The 8,873-nt window shown below is 45.6% G+C and overlaps 1 pseudogene; it reads right to left on the minus strand.

Annotated features, from left to right (window-relative positions):
- The window catches only part of LOC115082680, a 54,691-nt pseudogene extending 48,533 nt beyond the window's left edge, over positions 1-6,158 (minus strand).
- Positions 6,159-8,873: the final 2,715 nt, after the last annotated feature.

Below are 8,873 nucleotides of genomic sequence, written 5' to 3' on the forward strand. Positions count from 1 at the left end.
CAGTTAACCTGCCCTTGGACGCGCGTTTTCCCTTACACCTTATTCAGCAAGGGACGGAAAACGTGCGTCCAACCCGTGGCACCTAATAGCACCCTCAACATGCAAATGCATGTTCATAGCCCTATTAGGTATACGCTCGCAATACAGAAAGTAAAATGTGCAGCCAAGCCACACATTTTACTTTAAGAAATTAGCGCCTACCCAAAGGTAGGCGCTAGTTTCTGCCGGCACCGGGAAAGTGCACAGAAAAGCAATAAAAACTGCTTTTCTGTGCACCCTCTGACTTAATATAATGGCGATATTAAGTCGGAGGTCCCGAAGAGTAAAAAAAGTAAAAAAGAAAAAAAAAATGTTAAATGGTCCGGCGGCTGTCGGGCCGAAAACCGGATGCTCAATTTTGCCGGCGTCCGGTTTCCGAGCCTGTGGCTGTCAGTGGGCACGAGGACTGACGCCGGCAAAATTGAGCGTCGGCTGTCAAACCCACTGACAGCTGCCGCTCCGGGTCAAAAGGAGGCGCTAGGGACGTGCTAGTGTCCCTAGCGCCTCCTTTTGCCCGTTTCTACCGCACCACCTAATTTAAATACAGAATCGTGCGCACAGGCGAGTGGCCTGTGTGCGCGCTGGCAGAGCGGGCGTTCGTCCACTCTCCCGCGGACTTTACTGAATCGGACCGCTAATTTGGAAAAGGTAGAATGTAGCCTGGAGAGATATGTGTAATCTCTCTCAAAAGGATGGAGTATCCTCCAGGCATCTACTGTTTGCAATTGGTCATTTAATAAAGGGATCCCTTTTCTATGATTCAATTTTTCACTAGATTGACATGCAGATTTATCCATTGTGGGATTAACACGCATTTAAAATCTCCTCCCACAAAAATAACCCCAGGTTCAGAGCACACAACTTTCCTAAAATTCATGAAAAAAAGGAATGAGTATAGCTGTTTGTTGCATAAAACTATAGTGCGGCCATACAGATCATCTTCCAGAATTAGAAAATGACTGTCCGGATCCTTCATCACCTGCTTTACCATAAAGGCACACGACCTGTGCACCAACAATATAATACCATGTTTCCCCAAAAATAAGACATTCCCCAAAAATAAGACCTAGTAGAGATTTTGCCGAATTCCTAAATATAAGACCTCCCCCGAAAGTAAGCCATACCTTGTAAACAGGGGCAGATTGACCTATCGGGGGATCGGGCTTCCCCCGGGGGGGGGGGGGGGGCCGGTCAATCCTGTGACGTCAATTTTGTTTTTTTTTTTAAATAAAGTTTCCAAGGTATTAGGGGCAGACGCGAGCAGTGGTACCGAGGGGAGCCAATGCCCCCGGGCGCAAGGAGGCTCATGCGGCCGCTGAGCCTCCTTGCCCGAAGAAAAAGATTGCGTTCAAACGCGCTGATGCTCTTCTCCTTCCTGCCTGTGCAGCCCCAGAAGTAAACGTTGCCGGAGCCGCATGGGCAGGAAAGAGGAAGAGCATCAGCGCGTGCAGAAGAGGAGCCGCCGCGGGCTGCTGCGAATCCCAAGTCGCAGCGGCCCAAGAAGAGGAAGAGGCCCGGTAGCAGGTCCGAGGAAGAGGAAGAGGCCGAGAAGTTCAGGGCCGCTGCAGAGCCCATCCTGTGGCGACCCGCGAAGAGGAGGCCCAGAGGTGAGAGAGAGGCTGAGGGTCTGTAGAGGGTGTGTGTGTGTGTGTGTGTGTGTGAGAGAGTGGGTGTGGGAGTGAGGATCTGAATGTTTGCAGAGGCAGCATGTGAGAGCCTCTGTGTGTGTGAGAGAGACAGCATGTGACAGTGAGAGACTGTGTGTATGAATGATTGTATGAGAGACAGCATGTGACAGTGAGAGCCTGTGTGTGTGTGTGTGAGAGAGAAATGCATGTGAGAATGAGAACCTGACTGTGTTTGAGGGAAGAAGATGGAAAGAAAAGAAATACGGAAGAAAAAAGGACAATATAAAAGGAATTGGCAAAAAAAATAATAAAGGGAAGGTGGGGGAAAAAAAAGCCTGTGACCAACCGATTAGAAAACTAAGATCAGACAGCAAAGGTAAAAAAATAAATAAATTACTTTTTAGTGATTGGCACATGTAATCTTTGGGAATGTGCAAGAATAGCACTTTCTGTATGCGGATCTCACAATGTACAAGATCAGCATGGAGAAAAGTGGAAGCCCACGGGGCCTGCACAGAGGAGGCAGCAGAATGGGCTTCAGTGTCAGTAGCAGCAATCGGCGCCTCCCCAATAGCCATGTGGCAGCAGTGACAATGGCAGCAAGATTACTGACATCTGGGGATGGTGGCAGTACCAGTCGGGGGACCCCTTCCAAGCAGTGTGCAGAGGTTCAAAAGCAGCAGAGTCAGCCCAAGCTGACTACCTTGAATGCTGCACACTCTTACCTCTCTCTGACAGCACACTGGTGGGACATGGCTGACGCAGAGGCAGCCAGGAGCTCAACGGTATTAGACATCCCCTGAAAATAAGGCCTAGTGCATCTTTGGTAGCAAAAATTAATATAAGACACTGTCTTATTTTCGGGGAAACAGGGTATATTGTTTAACAATTTGTCCCTCCCTCAAGTAACTGTTACACAAAAATATATTACAATAAATAAAAAATGCATTATAGTTATTAGAAAAGAATCAGTCAGGAGGGTTTACCTGCCATGGTGGAAATTCCAGTTTTAGATCCCCCCTAAGTTGAAATTTGCTCTGTATATGTTGTGCAAAGCATGAGCCAGTGCATAGACTGAGGCATAAAGATTGTAAGTGAACTGAAAATTATTCAAATGAAACTGCCAGCGTGAAAGGTTAGACAGCGTCTCCTGTCCTGTGCAGTTGGGTAAATCTGAATGTTTAGTCCCGTACAGGAGCTCACACTGGAATGCATCCCTCCACAGATACTGCAGAAAGGAGGGATCTGGGAATGTGGATGGGTGGAGATTATAGAGGAAATCCTGGAAACCTGGAATTTCTCCTCTATGACTGGCAAATGCTACAGAGCCGTTCAGTGTGGTACAAGATGAAAGTATGCTTGGGGAAGAGATGGCAGCAGAGATGAGCCACACTTTGCCAGTAATCATTTGCCCCCATATTACACACATTAGTAATGCCAGACCATTCCGAGTACTGTACACGATAACCACATTGGCTAGTGACTTATAGACTATGTCAGCAATCTGGTTACGTCTTGTGAACTGCTCAGCTGTTTTAGGTATGACCACAGGTAACATTTCCAGAAAAGCCACACAGTTTCCACTCCTGATAATCTCCCTCTTCAGGTCCTCACTGCCCCTCTGATCACTCCGATCATCTGATGTGAGAATCCCCACCCAGTTCCATCTGAAGTGGTTCAGGAGCTGAATCAGACCCTGGAACTGAGAATAATCATTAGGAACAGTGCGATAAAAGGATGGGAACTCAACCCGGTCATTGAAGAGCTGGTCCAGAGATCCATAACTGATCTGTGATTTAAAAAATATAAAATAAATAAAGCAGCATAAAACACAGGAGCTCTTCTGTTTTCTTACTTTAGCCATAGTCTCAACCAGTTTGTGTGCTGCACACAATATCTTACAAGATCTTACAAGATCTTACGCAAAGTCAGAGACTTGGGCTATATTCTTGATTCCGAGTTGAGCATGAAAGCAACAACAAAGACAATTATAAAGGATGGCTTCTAAAATTAAGAGTACTAAGGAAATTGAAGCCACTGTTGCATTCAAATGATTTCAGAATTGTATTGCAGGCCCTGATATTACCAAAATTAGACTACTGTAATGCGTTACTTTTAGGGGTTCCGACATCAACTATTCGCCCGCTGCAATTGTAGCAGAATGCTGCGGCGCGACTTCTGTCCAATACAAATAGGTGTGATCATGTTTCTCCTGTTTTGATGAAGCTACACTGGTTACCGGTACAGTTTCGCATTCAATACAAGTGTCTTACCTTAATTCATAAAGCCATATACGGAAGCAACACTGAATGGCTTAATGCTTCACTGCGTATTCATATTCCAGCCCGAAACCTAAGATCGTTTGGGCAAGCTTTACTATCAATTCCATCACCTAAGTTAGCTCATTTTTGGTTCCATGAGGGAGAGGGCACTGTCCTTGGCGGGATCAAAGATGTGGAATGCCCTACCAGTTGAAATTCGCTTGGAAGAAATATTAACAGTTTTAAGAAGCTGATAAAGACCTGGCTATTTGAAAAGGCTTTTAATCATACCAACTGACTCCATCCTTAGTGCAATATATCTAATGAGGGATGAGAAGGAGAAATTAAAACAGAACGGGTTTAGAAGGAATAAGGCTACAAAGAAGGATAGGAATAAGGGAGGTATAGGCAGGGAAAAGGAAGGGGGAGGAAGATAGAAGGGCTTTTAACTTTTATAATTGTCTTATTAATATTATTACATTTTAAGTGTTTTAACTTTAATGTTGAAGTAACATGTTTTTTAGCCTATTATTTTTAGTAGAAAATAATGTAAAATTTTTAGTGATAAGTTTGTTATATGGATATGTTTTTGAATTTTGCTACTGCAAATTCTATGATTGTTAACCGCCTTGATATTAAATTGAAAGCCGGTATAAAGTTGAATAAATAAATAAATAAATAGATAAATAAATAAATTTTGTGGTTCAAACCAGCAGACATACTATTAAATCTGGTCACACACCTAAATACAAGAGCTGAACTGGGGAAAATAAGAGCTTCGTTTTCTTCTTTTTGTTAGAGAACTTAGAAGACAAAATTAGTAAAACCATGAAATTACAATGATTGCACCATATGGAAGCAGAGTCCCCAAAGCCTACCACGAATATACTGGAGTTATACTGGAGTTATAAGTCCCTATATGCAGTGGGGTTAAACAAGGACTGCATAAGCCTGCCCTGAAGTAAAGGAGACAGTAGTTAACCCTATTGTGCCAGTACATTTCAGAGATATTTTATGAGCAAGAAACAAAACAATCATTGTTTATATTTTTATTGCTATTATTTTCTTTGAGCCAGTGATATGCTAATAGTCTTATAAAACCGGTTGAGTTAAAAGAATAGATTTTTTCCTATAACAAACTTAGGGCTATTAGTTTATACTACAAGTTTTGCTTCAGATATACACAGTCCTGAATCATCAAGAGCGGATGAGGTGAGACCTCACTCCTGACAGGGGTTGGTTTTAGTGTCAGGGGGTGGAATGAGAGGCCCGGGAGCATGTAGCATGTGGACCAGCCTATTGCGACTGCAGGTGGGTGGGAGAGAGTGGGGGGAGGAAGCAGAATTAATACCTACATCTAAAAAGGAATGGATTAGAGGGGGGACAGCAATCTGGCCTAAGCCGGAAAGATTTAAAAATTGACTAAGTGAGCCGGATAACTTAACCCATTCCCAGAATGCCTCTCTTTTATGCAGCCAATTTATATCCAGAAAATGACATATCCAGCTATAATTTAGTTGGATACATGGCAAAATATTTAAAAAATTGTCATTAATATGGTTATCCATCTAAATGGCTTTGATATTGACCTCCTCAAGACCTTAGATATCTGTGTTGGCTGGCAATGTCCAGTCCTGCTGTGTTCATGTGGACTAATCCAGCCAGGTAAAACCTCAGTTCTGCTGATGTATCTTGTGCTATCCTAAGCATGCTTTTCTTTGGTGTTCACCAAAATGAATTTCCTGTAAAGGCTGTACTAGGATTAATAATGACCTAAATCTAGGTGGTAAATTATTGCAACAAATATACAAATTTAGTAAGCTCTCATACCCAGAAATCACCAGCATTAATGAAGGCTAACAAAACAAGAACAGGACAATTTGGTCAAGGTTTCAGCAAACGCTAGAGATAATATAGGGAGACAAGTTCTTTCTATACCTGTGGATACCTATAGATCCCTGTAAGTGTTGCAATTGCATGTGATATCATTGAAGAGTGGCTTCCAATGAAACCAGCCACATGTCCTTGATGGTGACAGCTAAAGCCAGGAACAGGGTCCATTTCCCCTGATAAGATCATTAGAGTAGCACATAGTGATAAAGCTGCAGAGGTGCAAGGGTCAGCAATATGGAAACCCAGAGTGATGTTTGGTAATATCTCCGAATTTTGGTTGATCTCTTGAATGGCAAAATAAAAGGCCAACGTATTCCAATAGTTATGAAGATTCTGTCTGTGAACAAGTAAACATATGTTTAACAGATATTAGAAAACATCATGATTGATTTATATATTCAAATTCAGAGAAAACATAAACTAGGGAAATCTCTGCAAATTCACCATAACCCTGAGATGTAGCACTTTCTTCTATTCTACTACAGAACCCTATCACCAAAGTCTGCCAATGTTCCTCTACTCACTACTGCAGCATATTGTGCTTTTAGGTTTTGAGACCCCTCCCCCCTCCCCATATCTGCTGATACATCCCAATCCCAACCTGTATCACCTTTGCTAGAACCTTCAAATACACATGGACTCAATCCTGATCTGTAGGCTCTCCTCTCTTGCTTGTCCCAATGAAGGACCTAAAACCAATCCTTCTTCCTCAGCTCACATTCCAATCCAATCCAATCCAATCTGTTTTATTTTGATAGCCCGCTAATCCAAAGTGTTCAATATGTTAAGCATAGCAAATCAAATAATCAACATACAACCCTAATGCTTTCTGCATGATATCTGACACCAGACTGCTTTTAGAGACTGAGGTCAGAACTGTATAAAAATATAGCAGCAACAGCTTGTATGGTGCTGCGATGATAACATGGGGGAATATGCAGGACAGTTTAGCAGCTAGAGCAGTAGGGTGAGAGGGAGAGAGGGGTTGGGTTAAGTGAGGCAAGAATTGCTGACCAATCGATGCTGGCACATCGAAACCTAGCATCTAAACTCCTTGCTCAGGGAGCCTCGATGCCATTCAGCTAGGGGCAGTTAACTGAATAGGAGGCCAGACTTGTTGTCCCACCCACCCCCCTTGGATTCAGCTAGGAGCAATTAGCTGAACAGGAGGCCAGACTTGTTGCCGCAAGTTATGGCTTATCAGAGTAAGCAATGCTTATCCGGCCATGCCCAAAAGTAAAGATAAAGGGGTTGGAGCGGGGGTAGCGCCTATCCCTGCCAGAAAATGGAGTAGATCCCAGCCCGTGTCGATGGTCCGGAGCCCCCCTCAGGCAGCGTGGGCGCGCCTGCACACAGGATTCATTCTCCAGCTCGTGCAGACATTAGCTAGGGAGAAACCGGCCCTGAGGCCTACTCCCATGAAGAAGTTGAGGCGCTGAGGGAGAGCGGGCAGGAGCTAGGACTGGTGGACAGAGCACCTACTCCCAGCGATCCGGGTCGTCGTGACCGGAGGGTTACGGCATGGGAGGGAGATACGAACAGCCCCCCTCCCGAGGCAGGAGAGGAAGTGCAGGTCATGAGCGAATCGGGGTCAGAGGAGGCCCGTGCTAATGCAAGCCTTTCGGCGTGTGAAGCGAAGGAGGGCGGCGAGGTGCCAACTAACAAAATGGCGGCTGGAACGAAGACTCGCAAACCAGCGTGAGTCTTGGTGCATGGCACCAAGGGCCGAGTCTTTGACTATGTGGAAAGGAGGTCATAGTTCGGGAGCCAGTGATGAAAACAAGGAAGGACGAGCCACTCGAGGTCGCCGTGGGGGAGAGCGCAGAGCGATGGCACAATGGCAGCGTTTCCCAGACCAGACAATCGGGGAAGAGAGGACAGCTTGCGGTAAGTGTGGTTTATCGTATGCTTCCATGAAGGAGGTGGTCATGCGCAGCAGGGGAATTAAGGCAGGCCTATGCTTTGGGTATGGTGGCCGAGGCAGGAAATATGGGGGGATGGGGGTCGATGTAGGGGCAAGGGCGGTCAAGCAAAAGTCAGGGGAATTCATGGGGACAGCTACGGGATCCACTTCGGGGAACAGGGATTGGAATCCCCAGATGGTTTCACCGGGTGACTACCCCCAGAGCCTGCCAGCTCCGGTCTCAGGGAGGATGTCTCGCAAGGAGAGGGTTGTGTAGGGACGAGATACTGCTGCTGGGTTTTCTGTGCTTTTAGGTTATGATGAAGAGGAGGTGCCGGCTACGTCGTGCTGAGAAGGATGGAGGAGCCAGGAGGTGGGAGGCCTCAGCGCTACGCGGGCACAGAGGGGAGAGTCACAAGAGCGTGTAGCAAGAGAACCTATGACCGGACCACTGCAATGAGCGGTTGAAGGTAACGAAAGGGCAGGGAATAGTGCGAACACGATGGCAAAGGGCAGTAAGAGAAGGAGGAGCCACAAGGATAGCACTACTGATAGTTCAGATTTGCCCACCACGTTCTCCTTGGATAGTTCTGCGGCTGGAAAATTCGATCGCGCTACAGTAGCAGGCCCCAGCCAGGATATGGGTCACTTGGCTTTAGCATTCTGGACTGAATTGTAGGAGGGAGTGCCAAAGCACGTAAGGCACAGGATAAGGAAAAGGAGATACGTTAACATTTTTTGATTATTAGCAGGCAGGCGGGGTGACAAGAAGAAGAAGAGCGGGGATTACACTGAACCTAAAATAGCTAAGAACATAATTAACTGGGTTCGAGGTTTTCACTGGTTAGCAAGCATGGTAAGCCATTACCAGCCAGACCAGTACAGGGCTTTATTAGCCTACGGTGATAGTATCCTGGGTGCTTATAAGGATTATGAAGGTGCTGAGTTTGACAGTCAGCACGGTGGAAGGTGATCCGAGTGATTACAGTTCCCATTCGTTTCAGATCAGTGCAGCCACCTCCACGACGGAGGCAGGTACGTTGGTCGAAGGCATAAAAGGGCTGGGGCGGTGGAAGTCCAATGCCTTTCGATCTTATGGACAGTAGTTGGTAAGGGTGGGAGGGTTTATCGGAAAGGTTAGCGGACGTT

Source organism: Rhinatrema bivittatum, unplaced genomic scaffold (genome assembly GCF_901001135.1).
Source record: "Rhinatrema bivittatum unplaced genomic scaffold, aRhiBiv1.1, whole genome shotgun sequence".
Lineage (NCBI taxonomy): Eukaryota > Metazoa > Chordata > Amphibia > Gymnophiona > Rhinatrematidae > Rhinatrema > Rhinatrema bivittatum.